General features: G+C 46.8%; 1 long non-coding RNA gene across 1 annotated transcript; it reads left to right on the top strand.

Moving 5' to 3' along the window:
• The first annotated feature begins 1,048 nt into the window (after positions 1-1,048).
• LOC144145348 (uncharacterized) lies at positions 1,049-18,792 on the top strand. Its single transcript, XR_013317479.1, has 3 exons — positions 1,049-1,283; positions 10,210-10,317; positions 18,661-18,792. It is a non-coding gene; the product is annotated as an uncharacterized LOC144145348 (long non-coding RNA).
• Positions 18,793-19,014: the final 222 nt, after the last annotated feature.

Raw genomic sequence — 19,014 nt, 5'->3', positions numbered from 1 at the left:
GTCGTAAGCGGCTTTGACTCGGTCGCGGCGCCGACGTCTTGGCGGTCGTCAGTGGTGAAGGTGACAGTCTGGGGCTGCCCCTCGCCGTACGAGCAACGCGTATAAACTCGCTATTTCGGCTCATTCTCTCCTGGAATTCGTTGTCAAAGCGAGAAGTAGCTAGGTAGACCCCCAGCTCTGCTGTTCTCCAGTTTTGTGCAACTAGTGCAAGCTGCGACGATTTTTTTTGCATATATCTCCTGGGAAGATTGGCCAGAAATTGAGAGCTATGAGGGAAAATGTGCACGTTTCACAATATTACCAAAACGTATTTGTGACGCATAAATTGTATAAGTGATGGATGACACCTTATCGCCATGGCGCGGGAGAATGATCGGTGTGCACTAGCCACGCAGAACCCTTCTTCTACGGAAGCTGTAATGTGGGCCAGTCTTCTTGCTCACGTATGTCGCTCCGTACGATGAATAAACGAAGCCATATAGGCAGAGGAAGATGTTTCGTAGCAGTAGAAATTTTTCTGAAGTATTGCAACCCTTCTGCTTCAAGTCACGAAAGCAGGCTTAATTACACGAGGATTGTTTTCATCAGCCGTATTAAAATGCGTTACAAAGGCATTCATTCGTTTTAATGGGGAAAATAAATGGTTTCACTTGTTTTATTGGGGACCCCAAGTGTTCAGCTCACCACATTCATTGTGGCAGTTGGTACCTTTAGAAACCTGATTTGAACTTTTTTGCGATTGCTTCGTGGGAGATACAGCAGTTGCAAGTCTGCTAAATTAAAATTTGTAATTGACACCTTGTACAGCGTCAAAAAACCCCACTCACGTGACCTGTTCTTTTGTTCTTGTACTGATGTTATCCCTTCATCACCTCTTTTCTTTTGTTTTAAGCCTTGTAGGCCTTGACCTCGATTTCAGTTCATCATTTTCTCTCAACAACAGGTGGCGTACTCTTGAGGGAAACAAAAGAGGCGACGCCTGCGTGAAAAGATCGCGCCTGGATCGTAAACTGCACGCAACACGGGTTCTCCAGGGTTCCTTCTCGGATCAGTACGTTGAAGCATTACCTTCGAACAGGGTCATGGCTCAGTCCGTAGCTCTCTCCGCGTTCACTGTGGCCGCATGCTTCGTTGTCTGCGCGTCCATTCCTGGCGGCTGGTACCCGGGGGATCCCATGCAAATGCCTCACTACATAGATCTTGCACACTTTGCGATATCACAGCGCTTCGTAGGGCTTTCTTATTACGACACTGTTCTTCAACTGCAGAATGTGCAGGTGCAGGTAAGCAAAGCTGTCGTTTTTCGAAGCGAGGTAGCCATATACAGAAGACACTCCATTAGAATGAGCACTTTATCTCTGGGATCATTCACATAGGCCTCAATTAACGTGCCGAATATATAAACACGGCCAGTACTTTGCGCTTTCCCACAACAGAACCTAAATCTCAATGGTTCCTAAAGCGTATTAAAATCACGCCTTTAATTACGCTTTTGCACAGCCGAAATATTTTAAATGCAAACCAAACTCAGTAGAAATACGTAAAGAATTATCTTTGTTTTAGGGCATCTCAAGAAATAATAAAGACTCTGAATTAGCATTTAGGGCTGGAAATGAATATTAGTGTGATGCTCAGGTATTACTGGCCTTTGCCGTTTGCCACACTGAATATAACCCAAGTGTCTTTTTGTTTTTCACAGGTGCAATGAAGTGGCGCTACTTATAGTTTCATTCAAAAATTTCAATTGCACAAAGCTAAGGTCCGTCTTTTCTACAGTTTAAATTTCAAGTGCTAAGATTTTTTCTGACGGGGAGCAATAGGTAGGGCACATTTCGCAAAAGGAAACACTTATCTGCTGTGAAGTTTTCATCAATGAATAGCCTAGTTAGAGCTACTCCAGGGCGGAGGCCTCTCCTATTGATCTTCAACAGCTTCTGTCGTGAGCCACTCGAGTCGTCCACTGCTGGCCACCGAGCTTCCGTATTTCCTCCCTCCATCGTGTTATTGGCCTTGCCCTTCCTCTATACCCGTCTCTTGGTGTGCACTCTTTTACACTAATCGTCCACCGGTTGTCGATTTGTCTCACTACAGGGCCAGTCCAAGTCCATTTTTTTCTATTTACTTGAACTATGATATCCTATACTCGAATTTGTTCCCTGATCCAGGAAGCTCGTTCCATGTCCCCAAGTGTTACTCTTATCGTTATTCGGTTCATGGCCCTTTGAGCCGTCCAAAGTTTGCTTTCCATTTTTTTAGCAAGGGCCAAGTTTCTGCTCTATATGCTATTACCGGCAGTACGCACTGGTTGTAGATTTATGCACCGGTTGTAGACAGCGGAACCTAACTTTCCGTTATTTGGGAATGCCTGCCGAGTGCTCTCCAACGCATACCTATTCTGCTCCGTAGTTCCCTCTCGTGGTTGGGAGCAGCACTAACCATCTGTTTGACGTAGTTAAATTCGTGTACTTCTTCTAGCGCTTTATCTTCCAAGCGGAAGAGGGCGCTTACGGCTGTCTTGTTCCTTATTATTTTAAATTTATTGATATTTATTTTTAGCCTGTCTGTAGTTACCGAAACATTTTTGCAGGTATCCTGCCGTCTCAATCAGCAATACTATGTCGTCTCCAAAGCTCAAATGACTCAAGTACTCTTCGCTTATATATAAATCTGTGTTTTCCCTGTCACGCTTTCGGAATGGCTCCTCCAGACATGTTGTGAACAGTATTGGCGAGATAGTGTCTCCCTGTTTTACTCCATTTGTATGGGTAATTTATCGCTTGGCTTGTCCTGCCTGCATATCTCTTATATATGTCACCTGCAAGTCTTACGTAGGCGTCGTCTATTTCCTGGTCTTTGAATGCTTTTAGCAGAGCTGCGGTTTGTGCTTAGCCAAACGCTTTCTCATAGTCTATAAATGTCATGTATAGGGTTTAGTGTATTCAGCGGATTTTCTTATCATAGATGTGACAATCATGACCAAATGGATGTAATGCATGGTTGGGTACCCCTTCCAAACCAAGCCTGCTCTCCGGGTTTTCGGAAGTCAGGCTGTGTCCAATGCGGTTAACTGAATCTTAGGTAAACAGCTTGTAAACAACTGAGAGTAGGCTGATTGATCTGCAAATTCTAAGGTCATTGGTATCTCCATTTTTATGAAACGGAATAATGCTGGTGTTTTTCCAGGCTGTGGACACTTTTTGCGTTCTTAAGCACTCTTAAAATAGTACAGCAGCTCTTCCAGTACTACATTGTCTCGTGGATATTTTTCAAGCCGCGATCCCCTACTTGCGGTGAGTGTGATCCCCGTGCAGTGTGCAATCCCCAGGGAAGGACACGTGCCGTGCTTCCTGCCCAGCGAATTGTTCAAAGACGACGACGTAAATGCTTGGGTCTTGCGCTCGCGTGTAAGAGATGATTCAGCCATCTTCGCTGAGACTCGCCGTCAGAATACCCTTGCCGCCTGTACTGTTCGGTGCAGCGCTAGTTTCTGGAGTCAAGTTCGCTGATTGCAGAAACTCCAAAGTCTTCCACCGCCGCCGACGTCATCCAACGGAAGTGCCGTGACAACTCGATGAGAACAAAGAGCCCATAGAGTATTGACGCAGTGTAAGCATACAAATACGACGACCCTTAACGCAGACGAAGGCGCTAGTGCTGAGCTCAGGGTTATTATCGACGGGCATGGGGTGACCGCTTTGCTGGACACCTGAACAAATTACTCCATCGTGAGCCAGCAAATTGCTGAGCGCTTGCGAAAGGTAAAAACCCCGTGGGCGGGCCTCAGTTTTGGTCGGCGGGAGGCCACCTGATTACACCAGTCGGTAAATGCACGGCTAGGATTCTTCTTGGAGGCAGTGACATTGATTGCACTTTCGTCGTTCTACTTGCGAAGACGTAATCTTGGATATCAATTTCTTGCGTGGATACGACGCTGCTATTACATCGGCGAGGGCAGGACGAGCCTACCGACGAACCTGCCTCCAGTACAGCCTGCTGAGCACCGACGTCTGCTGCGGCGTATCGCCGATGGCAAGGCAAATGTGCCGCCACGATCCTTCGCGTTTGTCGCAGTAGCGTGGGATGATCCTTGCACCGCCCATGGCGTTACGGACCTGCATACACCGCTGTTCCTCGAGCACGGCTCTGCCATAGTGAGACGCCTGGTGCACCTGTCGTGTGGCCGCGGCAATATCCTGCTAACCAATTTCGCCGATGAACACCAGCACATCCTGAAGCGGACTACCGTAGCGTTCTTCGAAGGTGTCGACGACACAGAGGGCTGCTTTGTGCTCCAAACTGGTACCACCGCAACAGCGAGTGCTGAACTTGCAATACACGTCACCACAGACTTGTCCGAAAAACTACGAGCGCTCCTCGACCTACCGGAACAGTATTCGGACTGTTTTTCGTCTACGGCAGGTATCCATCAGACACATATTACAAAACACCGAATAAGTACCCCAGAAACGCCGAGGCCCATCTGTCAGAACGCGTACCGTGTTGCCCACAAGGATCGCGGTGCAAAATGTCGGCACGTATAGCAAATGCTCGAAGATGATGTCATTGCACCGTGGAATAGTCCCTGGGCAACGCCCGTTGTTTTAGTGAAAAAGATAGATGGGGCATTACGGTTTTATCTGAACTACCGCAAACTCAACAAGGTTACAAAAAAATGCTTACCCATTGCCTCGCATTGACGACTGCCTCGACAGACTACGACACGCCCGCTATTTTTCGTCTATCGACTTAAAACGCAGGTATTTGCATATCGAGATCGATGAACGGGACGCATGATAAACTGTGAGAATTTAAATTGTTGCCGTTCGTGTTCTGTTCCGCTCCAGCCACTTGTCAGAGCCTGATGGACACCGTTCTATTGGGCTTAAAGTGGCAAACTTGCTTGGTGTGTCTGGACGACGTGATCGTATTTTCTACCACGTTTGCAGAGCAGCTCGAACTTCTCACGTCCATCATCGACGCAATACGATCCGGGGGACTTACAGTGAAGCCTGAAAAGTGTCATTTTGGGTACGAGGAACTCCTGTTCCTCTTTCATGTGGTTAGCAGTGCCGGAGTTGGACCTGATCCTGATAAGACTGAAACGAGATCCCAGTTCCCCGTGCCATGAGGCACAGGGAACTGGGACATTGTGAGGCACTCTTTGGGGCTGTGTTCCTATTACCGACAAATTATGCAGACGTTCGCCCACATTGCAGCTCAGCTGACCTACCTTACACGGGATGATGTCGTGTTCCTGTGGAATGAGGAGCAACAGAGGGTGTTCGACAAGCAGCTCCAACGGTTGCAACCACATCCGGTCTTGGCCTATTTTTACGAAAACGCCACCACCACGCTTCATACCGACGCCAGTAACCTTGTACTCGGAGTGGTTCTTCAGCAATTGCAAGACGTCGCGGAGAGGGTCATACCGTACGCCAGCCAAACGTTGTCCTCTTCGAAACCCAACTGCCCGGCCGCCTAAAAGGATTGTCTCGCCAACGTTTGGGCGTACTTAAATTTCGACCATACCTGCATTGCCGTCCATTTACAGTGGTCAATGACCATCACTCACTCTGCTGGGTGATGGGCCTAAAACAGCCGTCTGGACGATTAGCTCGGAGGAGCCTTCGGCTTCAAGAATTCGACGTAAAAATTGTGTAAACTTCCGGTGAAGGGCATGCCGACGCCGATTGTCTCTCGCGAGCACCAGCTTTCCCTGCGTCGGCGAATGACTGCACTGATGACGACGCTTTTTTTGGCGTGCTGGACACATCCTCCGTGTTGGAGCAGGAACGGTAGGACTCCGAGCTATGGCCGCTGATTCATTACTTGGAGGGACGTTCGCGCACTGTACCACGGGCGTTTTTAGGAGCGCTGTCAGCCTTCAGGCTCCGCGGTAATGTCCTCTATAAAGCAAACTTCTCCGCCTGGCCGAAGCTACCTGCTTGCTGTTACCACCGTACTTCGAAACAAGGTTCTGCAGGCTTGCCACGATGGGCCGACAGCGGGTCACCTCGGCTTCAGCCGTAACCTGACAAGGATCCAGCAGTCATATTACTGCCCGAAACTTTCTGCAGCCGCGCGGCGTTACGAGCGCACTTGCCCTGGATGCCAACGACGGAACGCGCAAACACTCAAACCAGCGGACCTCCTGCACCCTGTCAAAACCCCGAGAAGCCGCTTGAGCAGGTCTAAATGCACCTGTTGGGACCATTTTCGACGTCGTCCGTGGGAAAAAAGTGGATTGTAGTCGCCACCGACTACCTGACTCGGTATGCAGAAACAAAAACTCTCCAAAGAGAAACTGCATTGAAGGTTGCCGAATTTTTTTTATAAACAACGTCGTTCTTGGCACGATGCCCCGGCCATTGTTATTACGGAAAGAGGCAAAGTGTTCACTGCTAGGCTTGTCGACAGAGTGATGCAACTCAGCGGTACTTCACATCGGACCTCCACAGCTTACCACCCGCAGACAAACGGGTTGACTGGACGTCTCAACACGACAATAGCGCATATGCCGAGAATTAACACCAATGCTGAGCACAAGACCTGGGATGCCCTATCGCTATATGTCACATTTGCTCAAAATACACCTCAGCAAGACACGACCCTGATGACGCCGTTCTTCCTACTTTATGGCCGACCCGTGACTAGTAGTTTGGACGCTATGCTGCCTCACGACACCAGCAATGGCAAAATGCAGCTAAATGAGTTTACGGAACAAGCAGAACAGGCGCGTCAATGGGCACGCTTACTAACAAGGTAGCAACAGCGCTATGACACGCACCATTACAACCTCCGTCACAGGACTGCCGTTTTCAAACGCGGTGAAGGAGTCTGGATATGGGCTCCTGTTCGACGTCGAGGACTCGCCAAAAAACTCCTCAAACGCTACTATGGTCCTTATAGAGTCTTTCGCCAGGTTAGCGGCGTTGCCTTAGTGGTTGTGGACGGAGGAATCGTTTCTCAACGCCGGTGTAAGCGCCACCGTGACGTCGTTCATGTAGTGCGTATGAACCCCTACCTCAAACGTTGACGGACAATGCTGCAAGCGCATTAATTTTCTTTATTTCAAGAGATTTGTACGCACTGGGACCATGCTCTCTCGACGGAAGGGGGAGGGGGTTAAGTTCGGGCTCTTCATTTTATTATGAAAGCCGCCGGTGACTCATGTATCAGCATTGCTGCCGCATGTAGCTTTCATGCTGCGTTCCTTTCATGCAACTCCAGGGACGTGAAGTTGCGGTCCGCGAGAGCATGCTGTGTGTTCCTTCCCTTTGTGTGGAAAAAGACAGGGGTGCTTAGCCCGAGTACCTCTGTTGCGTTGTGCCTGCGGTCAGCTCGATCGAGCGGCCTCGGTGAACGGCGGATGGGCACACAGCTATAAAAACAGTTCCAGCGCGGGGTTCCCTCTCCGACAGCGCACACGCCAGTATTAAGGATTGCTGACATTGGGAGGTGGCTCGATCGTTCATCAAGTTTTACAAGTTGACGGGAAGCTAAAGGATGGCATGTATTTGTGTCGAAAAGACATGCGGCTTAGTGTTTCAGGATTTGCGAATCAGGCGTACGTGCTGTTCGCTCATGAGTCATTCTCCCCGAGAATGCTCGCCTGGGTTTAGAGCAGCCCTTCCAGTGAGTCAGGCGACCGGCAGCGGCGTCCCTTAGTCTGGGGGCGGAGTTAGCCCACGACTCCCGCATGGTTCGCAGCGCGCGTGGACAAAGGCGAGGCGGCAAGGCGAGGACACTGTGGGATGTTAGCCGCGCGAAGACGGCTCGAAATCTTGAACCGACAGGGAAATCTATACGTAGTAAGTGCGGTTTAAATGTTCATACTTGTCAACATTGTTGAACAAGAACAATACATTACGCAAATATAAGACAGAAAATTAATACACAAGGGATATTTACAGTGTTCCTTTATAAAAATTCATAGATACTTGATTTTTGCGAAATGCAATACTACCTCTACTCCAGTAAAAAAATCACACTGACGTCTGCTGTCGGCCCCCGCCACTATAGCTTCCGGTGGCATTTTAGGAATTCAAGCGGCAACTCTTAGGAAAGGTTCCGCTCCACGTTCTGCTTTGAATGCACGTGGATTAGGAACTGAGATTTAATTAGGCTCCAACCAATACAATGCAAAAAGGCAAAAAAACCCGACGTTTCGAAGCCGGCTCGGCTTCTTCTTCAGGGGTGACAGTGGCCACGCTGCAGCTCCATATTATAGTCTCACATTTGCTGGCCTCGCACGAAGCCCCTCGCTGCGGCACGTAATCCGTGTGTGTACACCGAGGGGAGAGTGCCAAGCGAGCGATTAACATTCCCAGGTGTTCGTTGAATATGCCACGATTCGAGGAAAAGCCGCTTCCTCCAGTTCGTTTCCCTTTCGAGGATGGCCGTTCCGGAGAAGTCAATTTTGTGGTCGGCCATTTCACAGTGTTCGGCGACTGCGCTGCGAACTATTTTCTGCTTCCGGACGTCGTTCTTGTGTTGCCTAATCCTCTCCGGCAGGTTTTTGGTTTCACCGATGTACGACGCTTCCCAACCAGACAGAAGTCTGTCGAAATGTTCACTTTCACATGGATTAGGGCTCCGCCGTTCTATAATTGTTGAAGTAGGGCGCCTCGATTAACGCGTGTCTCCACCGTACTGCAGCGCTGGCATCGAGCCCCCTCCCTCCCTCCCCCAGCCTGGAGCAGTGGAACGCGGTAAATTTAAAATGACTTCAGCAGTCCCTAACTTGGAAACCTAGGGATGAGCGCGACGCAAGAGGAACGTCAAAGTGAAAGCGTGAAAGTGAAGGGTGGCATTCACTTGGCAAACGTCGACAAAGACTATCGTCTTTTTGTCAACATTTGCAACAAAAGCAGCAGATACGCAGCCAATTTTTGCTCTAAGCGGGCAGTTCCCCAAGGACGACTGAAGATGGCTAAAAGGCACTGCTTTCCCTTTTCGCCCAATTGGGAAAGGGTTGAAGTCAAGCCACTTCTCCGGACCCGGAGAAGTGGCGTTCTTGACAGAGGCCAGCCCAGCTACGAGTACTGCCATCGAACATGGTTCATGCATGGGTAATGTTATGGCAAGGGCAGGCACACAGAAGACACCATCAGCGAATCCGATTAGCTGATCCTCGACGCTCAATATTTTGGGGCCACATAAAGTATTTTATCTCTGTCAACTAGTTGGCTTCTTTACAGCCAGATTTGAGAATGAGTAGCCAGATACCTTGGTTGATGTTATTGTATTTGTGCGCGTATGGGCATATAAGCGTTCGGTTACTTTTACTGCTTCAAAAGGTGTATCAGAATATTCTTTTATTTGGTCAGATCATTTTTGTGATTTTTTTGGTTTTGTGTTTTGCGTACTTTTTGGTTTTTAAAAATTCGGCTGTATAAATCATTCAAACTTACGCTATTGTATAAATAACTGTATTACTTTCGAAAATTATGCATTTTGTGGAAATGTGGGGCGTCGCACAGTTGGCTCGTTCTCGTTATTTTTTCTTCGTATTTTAATCATTTTTTCCAGCCTTTTTTATTTATCCTTTGTTTGCTCTAGGGAATGTATAGGATGTATTTTTTTTATTTCGTCATTTCATTTTTGTCATTCTTTTTTTCGGAGTTCACTGGTTTGAGCAAATTCAGTTTGACCAATTTTTACGGCCATCGTTCATTCATGCAGCAGGAATTTATTTCGAGAAATTACTTCTTTTATTCGAACTACAGTTTTTCATTCCCACTGCTTCAGCCAGCACGGAAGCTTGTTTTGGCACGCCGGTGATTGCCCGATCCCGGGGTATTATTTCACACCCTGATTATCGTCCGTTCCGAGGGTACTTTATTCACGGTGCGCATAGACGAGCCAGCAACAGACAATACTGTGACTGGCCCATTTTAAAATAGACTCTAGATCGTCGTCATCACGACGGCCGCGTACAAATTTTTCGAATGGTTATTTAGCAATAACCATGTTTACTGCTGGATAAATGGCTCAGTCTCATGTAATTTTTGATACTATAATGACTGTTCAGCAATCTAGGTTATCTATTTGCTTCGGCTGAATGTACCAGGAATCTGATTTTGCAGAAGAAATGTAATATTTTGTATCTGTAACAAGGGATACAAATTAGTGTGCCATTGATTTTATGTAACCGCACTCCTTCAAGAGGGATTTGTCACACTTTATTTGTAATCTAATTACATGCAGGTCGTTCAAGGCACCAACATCCGTTTGACGTTTACCATAGCTCCGTCGACTTGCTTGGTTGGCCGCGATGCATATAATCCACGATTCTGCCGCCCAGCTACCCTGCAGGTGAGTGTCCCATAAATATGCGTGCTTGTGCCTTCTGCGAATGAAATATATGTCCTGTAAGCAGAAATACCGGCGGTTGTGCGAAATGAATGGCCCGTAATTACTCTGGGCGCGCATGGGAAGACTACTTTGGAAGTTGATGGTGCGCACAAAAGAAATAAGAAGCATAAGTTGGCCGAGGATCTGCCAGCTTTCCTGCAAACTTCTGGGGAACAACATAGTCGTCGGCCGCCACTGCCACGCAACTTTCCCTTCACTCTCCACTTCCCCATGGGGATCTTTTTTTTTGCCTTTTCTTTCATCTCAAAATGAATGCAATGTACGTTTGTCCACCTCAGTTCCATTTTTACTCGTTCGCGGAAAAATCCCTGGGCTTAACGCGACGCAGCTAGAGCTGTGGAATAAGGCGCGGCCTATCGTGTAGGGCTGCGGATTAAGTTCTACCATCTTGGGCTCTTAACGTGCGCCGAAGTCCAGAGACACGGGTGTTTTCGCTTTTCACCTCCATCTAAGAAGTGTCCGCCGCGACCGGGATCGACAGAGAAGGAGAGAGCGAAATAACTTTATTGGGAGACGCTGGTGATCCTAGGCGTCGGCCAAGAGCCCTTGGGCTCTAGCAGCGTCCTCGACCTTGATCCGCTGTGTTGGAGCTGAACGACACGGTCTCCCACTGCTTTAGTGATTCTGTGCGCCGGTGTAGCCGCCTGCGGGCAAGCCCATAGCATATGCCCCAGAGTGCGCTTTCTTTACATATGTGGCATTTGTCTGAATGTTGCCCTGGGTAGCCCTCGCTGTACGTAATCGAATTTGGATGCGAATTCATCTGAAGTAGTCGCAATACGACAGATTGCCTCTTACTCAGTTACGGGTCAGCGGGAGGCCAACGGGCCGTTCCAGTCGGTAGGGATTTTGCTATGTCTCTGTAGGACACGAGGCGATTTCTACCCGGCCATCGGATTACGGTGCTAGGGTCGATGACAGCTCGGTCGGTGAATACTCGAAGAACATCGTGCGCGCAATCGTTCCCGGCCAGCCCGGAGTGGGCAGGTGCATATATCAGGTATACAGATTTCGCCGGTACGCGCATCGCGAAACGGATCTTTTGGCTCAGCACCACAAGTACGCAGCCACTGAACCACCGTGGATAGTTTTATCGTGTTCGTACTGCTCACGGACTATCTGGTGGAGCTGAACGAATCTTCGTTTTCATCGTTTCTTTTCGTTCTGTTTGGAACAGCTGTACACCCTAAATCTTTTCACGCTTAACAAGCATGAGTTTCGAAGATTTTTCCCACGCTGGTTACAAGCGTGAAATGATTTCCAGCTACAAAATTGTGCTTTCTAACGGGGACTCGCGCGATGCGTAACGCTTGCCAATCGTGAGTACAAGTTATTTTTTTCACGCTTGTTTAGGCGTGGTGAATTATCAAGCTGCGCGCTCACGCTTGCCATCAGTGAGTAGCAACCTTCGTTACGCTTAGTGAAGGCAAAAAGGGTATCGTCCCTACCTGATGCGGCATTCTCCAGCTGTAGATAAGACGCCTCTCTGACCGACAAAAATCGATTAGAAAGAAAGCTGAAAAGAGACAATAGTTGCTGTGCCGTAATTATGCCCTGAGTAGATTGTAGCACCCACCAAGCCTATAAATACGGCAAAAGAAACATTATCATATTTTAGCTTTCTTTTTAAATGATTTCTGGCGGTCAGAGAGGCGTCATATACACAGCTGGAGAATTCCGCATCAGGTAGGAACAAATCTCTTGATTCCCTTCACTAACCGTTAAGAAGGTCGCCACTCCTGGATAAACACGCCTCAAGTTGCGATTGCGGCGTTAATTCTTCTTTCTACATTGACCCAAACTTAGTAGTGTATGCAGAACAAGGGCCTTCAGGATTGCCGCTCTACTTCGGTTGTGATAAACCCAAGCGCTCTAAAGGCAGTGCAAAACAAGCGTTCATGAAGTATATTCAACAAGTGCACCTAGTTAATTCCATAGAACTAAGCATGTGATGTTCATTCTTTCGGCACCTATACCCAAACGTTCGTGAACAAAAGTACGTGAGAAAGTCTGGAGAAGATTGCTGCAAAGGTTGACATTTTGAACAAACAATTAGAGTCACAGAAATATAAACGGATTCCGAATTTGAGCGAAACGTTTTATTCAAAATAACTTACAAGAATGCTTCCGAACAGATAAAGCTGAGAAATCACGAGAGGAACTATTAAACTCGCTCAATATGAACTGTTGATCCCGCTTTAAAGCAGCAGGTGAATGCTGCTCTGAACTTAACTCAGGCGATGTGTGGTTTAATAAAAAAATCGCGCAGTATTTTTAGCGTCCATAAAATCAGCAGACAGATACGTAACGTTCTTTATGTAACAGACACACAAACACAGCACCAAGGCTCTTTTTTTTTCACTGGCGTGTCAAGTTGCCACTTCACGAGCAGCTTCACGTCGCCTCATACAGTGCACCGGCAGACGATGTCCACCGGTGAAACCTGGCGAAGATAAACAGCGGATTCAATCAATGCGTTTACCCGCCGCGGTGGCTCAGTGGCTAAGGCGTTGCGCTGCTGAGCACGAGGTCGCGGGTTCGATTCCCGGCCGCGGCGGCAGCTTTTCTGATCGAGGCGAAAAGCAAAAACGCCCGTGTGTACGACATTTCGGCACACGTTAAAGATCCCCAGGTGATCAAAATTAATCTGGAGCCCTCTACTACGGCGCACCTCACTGCCAGCGTTGCGTCGGCGCGTTAAACCCTACAATCAATCAATCAATGCGTTTGCAATCTCATACAACGCGCAAACTTCTGCCGCGATGTGCAGCACAAACCAGCACATTTTCAATGCGGTCACAAAGCAGCGGTTCTGTACAGTTGAACACGATTTTCCGAGCTTCGTAATGTGCGCGTCGACTGTGTGAATTGGCATTAGACGATATTTTTGCTAATTTTCGAAGTGCTCTGCGGAGGACGGAAAGAGCAAGCGGCTCCATCATCCGCGGAGTAGCGACTCCTCGCCGGAGAACGGCCACCGACGCGAACCGCAAGCGCGGCCGGGAAGTTTACCGCCAAGAAGACAACGATGCCGAACTCCATACACCGACACCGATGGAAACCGGACGGCGAACCACAGCAGCGACTTCCAGCATCAGCAACGAGAAACGCAATCATTCCTTCTTTCTTCTCAACTTTCCCGTCGGCAACTTCATCCATGTTCAGCAGAAGCTAGATAGAGAAGTAGGCCTGACACTAGCAATGCGAAGTTCCGAGGTCAATAGGTAGATCTTCACAATACACTAAAAACGTTGTTATTCAGAATGTAGTTCAATATGTTATAAGCAAAGACATTAGGAACTAATTTGTTTACCTGGATATTCTAAGCGACCGTGTATAACAGCTGACTGCCCACTGTAACAGCGCCATCCATCCGCAAAAGTGGAGTTCGTAGTGAACGACGCCGTGTCGCGCGAGAATTCCCGGCAGTGGACAATTGCTGTTCTCTCCCACCAACCGCGCGGCTGACCGCACCGCCCAATCAAGGTCAAATTACCCATCAGACTGTTCCTTGTTCGCACTTTTTGCAACAGAAAGCGAACACTCCGCGGTACGCACGTGAATGACAGAAAGACACGAAGCACAAACCGCCTGCTTAGGCCGATGCCCCCAACGGCTCTAGCTCCGTTTTCCCGCCAAAATCTCTGCTGCGAGTGCCAGCTTTCAGTCCCTTTGCATGACAAAATAAAGGAAAGAATAGCAAGTCGTAGCAACACGCAGCAGCACCAGAATATGTACATGCGTGATTAGGTACATGCGTGACAGACAGACACACAGACACACAGACAGACAGACAGACAGACACACAGACAGACAGGTGAATGGGCTACTGGGTGGCTGGGTGGCTGGGCAGGCGGGCAGAGGATCGTACAGGCAGGTGGCAGACAGCCAGGCAGGTAGACAAAAATTGTTGGGACTGCCAAGAAACCCCATCCCTAACCTCAAATCACCTCCACACTTACGACTGTGGGAGGGCGAGCTGACCAGCTTTAACCTTGCATCCCAAGCTGGCTGGTGGTCTAGACTGGCACGGCCAGGGAACAACAGGCCTTTCTCGACTAGGAAGACCCTCACATAGAGGGCGACTAACAGCAGCGCTTGCTCTGCTCCAAATAAAAGTGTATACTCTCTCTCTCTTCCAATCTCTCATTCTGTCTGTTATATGGTGGGCAAGGGAAACACATCAGTCTGGGGCCCCGTGTTAATGGTAGCTTTAATGGTAACTCGTGCTGTGTCTCTGTCGAACATTGGTTCGACGTCCCATATGCCGCCAATTTCTCTACCGGTTCAATGCGGTCTAACACGCAAGTACGCCAGTCAGGTAGAACTCCAGAAGGAGCAGTGCGTCATCAAGCTACAACGATTTCGCAGCCCCTTAACGTAAAAGGTTCAATTTCATTGAATATAACTAAGGTAATTTTAATACTAACGCTGCAACAAAACTCATTTTTGGTGCTTGCTATAGGCATTCTCGATGGGCAGTGTTTATCGCCCCCTTGACCAACGCTGCTTACAAAAAGTATAAATGAGCAATTTTACGTGAGAAAATATTCAGCGATTAAGGCAAAATTTGCCTTTCACTTGTGATATGCTCCAATGCAATTTTTATTAGGTTTACGTTGTATTCCGCTGTGAGAAAAACAGAATGCAGATACCTCCACCCAGTGCATGTTGGTGTAGAGGGCACCACGACCACGCCACCTCCAAGGCTTCCCGGCGTAGTCTCCAGAAATTGGGCAAGACGGCCTTCTTAGGCCTTCAGTGCTGTCCTTTTGGTGATGAACTTCTCAGACAGACAGCACACTCCTCCACTGCAGCGCCCTCTCACGAATTGGCCCTTTTTGCTTCTGAGAAATTTTTCAGGAAACTAAATAATTGCTTTGATAACTTCTTCTGGCAATATTATTTCTTGGCATCTTTTTCTGGAATGAATAAGTGTATTTCGGTATTTTTAAATTGTGGGCAGTACTGCTGACGCCTGTGATCGTCTGCTCACCGCTGAGTGCTGACGAACTCAGCTAAAAGCGGCGTGAAAGCTGACAATGCTAATTTTTCACTTTTCATTGCTATAAAAAAGAGCGCTTGCAGTTTCGAGTAAAGTTTGTTTGATCAATCAATACATCGATGATTGTAAGTTGTTTTCGCTGTTTAGCAGTGCCAAACAGTATTATCATATTTTTATTACTCCACATTAAAATGCGTTACGAAAGTTTCGTAAGACATTTTACAAATGTTTCCTTTGAAAAAAGCCCTTTTTGGACACCTTAAAGGGTCGTGGTCGCGTGTGTGCTGAGTAAGTGGTGCGTGTTCGCATGTCATCTTTGTACAAAACGCATTTGTTAACGTTGACGTCATAGTTTAGTGTCCAATTAGATAAGAAATGCAATTATATATTGACTCTTGCTTTATTATAGATGATAATTGGCATGGGGGTAACTTGCCCGGCTGCCGGTTTTTCTGACTGGAGAAACACATATTAAATTTCCGGGAAATAATTATTACCAAAAAACACTAAAATAACCAGAAACTCTGTACATTGGCTACGCATTCAGAATGAACTCTCCGGGTTCCAGGGCTTCTAGTGCGCAAGCAGTAGAATATATAGCAAGCATTCGGTCGTCTTCTTCTACGTATTAGCGAGTGAAACTTAAGTTATTGAAAAAAAAAATTACTCGAGAGAACACAAGGACACCCACAGAAATTTCCATAAAAAGAAGAATCTGCACCGTCTCCTCTTTGTGCGCCTAGTTGCACCTTGCGCAGCGGGTCCCAGCTTTATTTTTTCATTCTTTTCGGGCGAACGTGTATCGGCAGGTAACTGAATTGTTTTTTTACAATTTTTACACCCGGGCATTTATTACGCTTCCCGGCAAAATGACGGTTGTGGGCTACAGAAATATTGGGATAGGGCAACAGCATCTTTTCGATGCGTAACTTCCGCACTCACGCCCGTGCGCCTGATTATATCACATGCCATAGTTCTAGGGCTTTTCTCAGTTTATTAAAAATGGTTTATTTAATCAAATTATCTTTCGTTACGCACACCTTAAGACCCCTATATACCATGAGGTGTATCATGTCCCGCCTTACTGAAAGACTGACTGGGAGATATTTCAAAGCTTCCGGAAAAAAAAGCGACCACTTACGTTAGACAGCGCTTGAAGGCAGCGCTGATTCTCTATATGCATGGAACCTTATTTAAAGCGATGATCATAAAAATTCGAAATACTGTAACCAAACTTCTCAAAAAGACGAAACGGGGAGTGACGGCGCGTTGGCGGCATCAGGTAGCGGAAGCGACGTACGAGCCAAGGCAGGAAAGTTAACCTGGCTAGAGCCTATTTTGCTATCCTGCACGTGGGAAAGGGGAAATGGGCAAAAAAAGAGAGAAGAAAAAAGAGGAAAAGTACGAGCCAAACATTACGCAAAAGTTACCGGGTCTCTTGTTTCGAAAGCAACTGAAAGAAGCCCCAAAACGAAAGTGCAGATGGAATTTACGATTGGGTAATTGAAAGAGATGACAATTTCCAGAACGATATTACATTTCACAGCCGCGTTTGTGAGGTATGTCCACGGCACGAAAGTCGTCAACTATTTGTCTTACTTCGACCCTGACACATCCTCTCCAGTGTTTCACGTTTCAATGAGCGTATTGTGATGGACGCCAATATTTCATTGAAGGAGCCATGCAGTTTTATTCGAAATATTTTGTGCTTTATAATGCCCCCAGCGCTTATCAAGCAGTAAGTGATTCCGTAACTATTAAGAAATTAATCAATTTAGGTTAAAATTTTTACTCCCCAGCCAAATCATGTGTTTTCGTGACATATATTATGAAATAACGAGGGTATTCAAACGAACTTCGAGGTAGTCATTAGGCTCTGCCGCCTTGCTTACCGTCACTCCTCCAAGATGGCGCTACCATACCCAGCCGTGAACCGTTATCCACCCTTGATTTTTTTTTGACGAACTTGCACCTGGCGTGTTATTGTTATGGCAGGAAGTAATTGTTTCGTGAAGTGTGGGGTATGCTGGAAAAATAGGGTCACATAAGACATCGTCGCTAACGCCAGTCTTCCAGTGCGGTGCAAGGCAACTCCAAAGGGGCGGCCAGATCTTGAGCTAAAACAAGCATACTGCGCCCACAACCAACTGCAGTGCGCAACAGTGCTGCTATGTTTAAGTTTATTTTCGTATTTTTTATTGTTTACACCCCCCCCCCCCTATTCTTACTTCTGTAAAATGAATATCTATTACATTTACCCGCAAATAGCTCGTTCGGCAAGCTTATAAGCCTTCCCTAATTTACGTTTGCTTTTGCAGGCCTCAGCCAGTCGCCTAGCTACGCATATGATATCATAGATTCTGTTGCGGGAAATGAGCTAGTGGGCTGCATGGCCATTCCCTTTTTTCCTAATTACATAGCTTGTTTAAGCGAAGTGTGCGTTAAAAGTGGGGTCAGAATGATACTAATGAGGAAATCTTTCGAAAGAATCAAACTTTTGTTTTGTCTGCACGGCCCCTTAATGCGGCAACTGTCACTTATTTATATTCTTATACGAGGGTGGTGATTTGTAGTTAGCGAACCATCAAGTTTTAAACACGATGTGTCCGCGGTAGAGAAGAACGCATGTACCTAAAGATCCACTTTACACGCGTAAGTGGCTGTTACTATCGACGTATCACAAAACCGGACAACTGCGCAGGCAAGAATACGTATACCAATCCCCTCAAAAAGATAAGCTCACCGTCCCGGGACAGGCACAATGACTGTTCGTGTGGCTAATACTTCCCATGTCTACCTAATGATCGTTTGTATTGAGAGCAATATACCTCATAGAGCACACTAACCGTGGACATTAATGATAAAAAAGCTCTGAGTGGCTCTTCCATTCCAGCGACCTATAGCATGACACGCGTTCCGGCACAATAAGGTCGTCGAAATTTCGCAGACCAGTGTCGCTTGATGTATCCTGGAATTTTTTTGATATTACAAAGAGACAAGAATTCAAGAGAGAAAAAATGAATTTTCATTTTTTAGTGAAGGATACAATAAGGAAATCTTAACTTCCCTTACCATCGTATTTAATACTATTAAATCGGTGGATTTTTAAATTTCATCATGGTTTTCTTCTGGCAATATATTCCTTCTTTTGGGGGGAATATTGTTTTCAGCTATTTTTTCAAAAATACTCCGGGGGAATCAACTTTTTAAATGCTAAGCAAAGAATAGCGCAACAACGTAAACGATGTTTAACAGTATATTTTTTGCTTCCTTTTTAGGCAAAGGCGACGTGCACAGCCACCGTTTATGAGGTAACCTGGGAGCGCAAGCTGGAACTCACTTCACTGACCTGCATATAAAATAACTTCAACTGTTTGTGCCATTACATGGAGGCCAACGACCACTTGCTGACGCTTGTTATTAAATTTTGATTCTCACTAAAAATATGACAATGCGTTTGTGTGTTGAACCCAATAAAATACTAAAATTGTGTCCGCGAATAGTGGCTCACGGTTAAGGATTTTTTTTTTTCAAAAATTTAATTGGGGTTGCGTAGTAGTTTGAAATTCGTGCTTTTTTTGAACAGATATGAGCAATTATCCTAGCAGGAGCAATTGAATGTTGTAGGAGAA

Source organism: Haemaphysalis longicornis, unplaced genomic scaffold, assembly GCF_048455015.1.
Source record: "Haemaphysalis longicornis isolate Haplotype H1 unplaced genomic scaffold, Haemaphysalis longicornis Haplotype H1 scaffold_7, whole genome shotgun sequence".
NCBI lineage: Eukaryota > Metazoa > Arthropoda > Arachnida > Ixodida > Ixodidae > Haemaphysalis > Haemaphysalis longicornis.
This window is presented reverse-complemented; position numbering and strand designations above follow the sequence as displayed.